Consider the following 3,812-nt stretch of genomic DNA (forward strand, 5'->3'; position numbering starts at 1 on the left):
TAGGAAGGTCACTGAAGGGTGGGAGGCCAGCAATTGTTGCAGCAACCAGTTATACATCCTCCGACGCCCTCCGGCGCCCTTTTTTCGCACTTCCGGGCTAATGTTGAACACCTTGGGCCTATTTTCTCGAACTTTGAACCACATATTTGTGATGTACACACATGGGAGGACCCTAAAAAATGGTGGCCGGCCAGTAATGTTACTTGACCCTTTTGACCCCCTCCTTCCGGGCTAAGGTTGAGCCCCTTGGACCCTTTTTCTTGAACTTTGAAACACATATTTGTGATGTACACACATGAGAGGACCCTAAAAGTTGGTGGCCGGCCAGTAATTCCACCTGACCCTTTTGAACCCCTCTTTCCGAGCTAATGTTGAACCCCTTGGACCCACTTTCTTGGACTTTTAACCACGGGGTTGTGTTGTACACACATAGGAGGACACCATCAGTTGGTGGCCGGCCAGAAAATCTTCTTGACCCTTTTGACCCCTAGACGGCCGGCTAGGGGGTGTGGACGGCCGGCCACCTGCAATTAAAAGTAATAGGCTGGCCGGGCTCCTTGCACTGTGCACTTTACAGCTGTGGAGCTTTATCCCCCAGAAAAGATCTTTATCCGGGGGATATTTTGTGGGGGAAAGTTTGTCTCCTTTTCCCCTACCTTTACACCCCCTTGTTGGCCTATATAGCAAGCAAGATATATCCTCTTATATGTCATAATCTTGCATGCTATTTTCGACCCATGAGTAATCTGTTTTTGAGCATGTTGTAAACTGATATTAGGCTTATTTTGAGCCCCTCTTCAACATTGAAGAAGGGCTCAACACCATTTGGGACTTCCATGTTGTACCTACCTTTATACTCCTCTTTTCTTCCCCATTCTTGCATGCAATGGCAGCCTACCATACTTTTGTTTTTGGCCATTTTACAGTTCTGAAAAGATGCTTATTTTGGTCCATTATTCATGTTTCATTTAGGTCCTTTCATGGTTTGGGACCTCCATAGGTCACTTCATGTTATATCCCTCTTTTATTCCCCATTCTTGCATGTTTAGTTAGCCTATCATGCTTTTGTTTTTGGCCATTTTACAGTTCTGGAAAAGTGCTTATTTTGGTCCATTCTACATGTTTTATTAAGGGTCTTTGGCTGTTTGGTGATTATTTTGTATACCTCATGTTATAGCCACTTTTGAGCCTTATTTTGCATCACATTTCTATCATGTTTGTATACTGATTTTGAGGCTGCCATAAACTGTAAATATTCATATTTTTGGTCCCTATTCAATGTTGTAGAAGGAAATTTTTTAGTTTGGGTTTTGATTATATCACTTGCTTCATTACCCCTCTTATGGCCCCTATTCTTGCATGCCATTTTTGCCATACCTATGCTTGCAGTTTGGCCATGTTTATAACTGTGAAAGTGCCTTTTTTGGGACTGCCTAGATTCTGTCTTTGCATTGCATGTCCATATTGTGCATGTTTGGCATAGCCATAGGCCATTTCGGGTGCCTAAATTCGCATTTCGGGACAATTCCATGCATTTGGTATCATTTCGCTTCATTTCGGGACTGTTTTCCCCCATATTCTAGTGCTGAAATTCCATATGAATGATTGCTATCCATTTCATGTCATTACATCACATTCTGTCATCGCCTCGGTTTGCGTGCCCGTGTGCACGCATTTTGAGGCACCTCATTTTTATCCGCCGGCATCCTATGTGAGTGTGGCTAAGGCTCACTCATGTTGGTATAAGCCCATATCATTCATTTCATGTCATTACATCACATTCTGTCATTGCCTCGGTTTGCGTGCCCGTGTGCACGCATTTCGAGGCACCTCATTTTTATCCGCCGGCATCCTATGTGAGTTTGGCTGAGGCTCACTCATGTTGGTATAAGCCCATATCATCCATTTCATGTCATTACATCACATTCTGTCATCGCCTCGGTTTGCGTGCCCGTGTGCACGCATTTCGAGGCACCCCATTTTTATCCGTCGGCATCCTATGTGAGTGTGGCTGAGGCTCACTCATGTTGGTATAAGCCCATATCATCCATTTCATGTCATTACATCACATTCTGTCATCACCTCGGTTTGCGTGCCCGTGTGCACGCATTTTGAGGCACCTCATTTTTATCCGCCGGCATCCTATGTGAGTGTGGCTGAGGCTCACTCATGTTGGTATAAGCCCATATCATCCATTTCATGTCATTACATCACATTCTGTCATCGCCTCGATTTGCGTGCCCGTGTGCACGCATTTCGAGGCACTCCATTTTTACCGTCGGCATCCTATGTGAGTGTGGCTGAGGCTCACTCATGTTGGTATAAGCCCATATCACCATTTCATGTCATTACATCACATTCTGTCATCGCCTCGGTTTGCGTGCCCGTGTGCACGCATTTCGAGGCACCTCATTTTAATCCGCCGGCATCCTATGTGAGTGTGGCTGAGGCTCACTCATGTTGGTATAAGCCCATATCATCCATTTCATGTCATTACATCACATTCTGTCATCGCCTCGATTTGCGTGCCCGTGTGCACGCATTTCGAGGCACTCCATTTTTATCCGCCGGCATCCTATGTGGGTGTGGCTGAGGCTCACTCATGTTGGTATAAGCCCATATCACCATTTCATGTCATTACATCACATTCTGTCATCGCCTCGGTTTGCGTGCCCGTGTGCACGCATTTCGAGGCACCTCATTTTTATCCGCCGGTATCCTATGTGAGTGTGGCTGAGGCTCACTCATGTTGGTATAAGCCCATATCATCCATTTCATGTCATTACATCACATTCTGTCATCGCCTCGGTTTGCGTGGCCGTGTGCACGTATTTCGAGGCACCTCATTTTTATCCGCCGGCATCCTATGTGAGTGTGGCTGAGGCTCACTCATGTTGGTATAAGCCCATATCACCATTTCATGTCATTACATCACATTCTGTCATCGCCTCGGTTTGCGTGCCCGTGTGCACGCATTTCGAGGCACTCCATTTTTATCCGTCGGCATCCTATGTGAGTGTGGCTGAGGCTCACTCATGTTGGTATAAGCCCATATCATGTTTTCATGTCATTACATAGCATTTTGCCATTGCCTCGGTTTGCGTGCCCGTGTGCACGCATTTCAAGGCGTCTCATTGCATTCTGTCATTTTCTCGGTTTGCGTGCCCGTGTGCACGCATTTTGAGGCATCTCATTTTCATTATATTACGTATGCCATCACCTCGGTTTGCGTGCCCGTGTGCACACATTTCAAGACGTCTCATTTAGATTGCATTCATGCATTTTCTCGGTTTGCGTGCCCGGGTGCACGCATTTCGAGGCATCTCATTTTCATAGCATTGCGCATACTAGGTTGTATCTTAGATTGCATTCTGCCATTTTCTCGGTTTGTGTGCCTGCATGCACGCATTTCGAGGCATGTCATCCCATAGCATTATGTATGTTAGGATTATATCTTAGTTACATTTCATGCATATCATGCATATTGCATCGTGTCTGGAATAGGAGTTAGCCCGGGCACGGGAAACGAGGTACATTTCGTATTCCAAGTGACGGAATGTGTCTCAATTCCCCAGTCACCGACACTCCGGATTATCCATGATGGAGTTAGGTTTTAGCTGTAGTTTCATGTGCATTCATCCTATATTGAGTTGTGCATTTCGACTCCTCGGCCATCATGCCTCGGTATGTGTGATTGGTGGCACGAGGTTCGAGACATGCATATATCTGTGCAAATACATTGCTATGCCCCTTTCCTGCTCTCTGTTGCAGCAAAACGAAGAATCAGCAACTTTTTGGGGCTTGGCACATAT

The sequence above is a fragment of the Camellia sinensis genome, unplaced genomic scaffold (genome assembly GCF_055761805.1).
Source record: "Camellia sinensis isolate YWXY unplaced genomic scaffold, ASM5576180v1 Unanchor6, whole genome shotgun sequence".
In the NCBI taxonomy this organism is placed as follows: domain Eukaryota; kingdom Viridiplantae; phylum Streptophyta; class Magnoliopsida; order Ericales; family Theaceae; genus Camellia; species Camellia sinensis.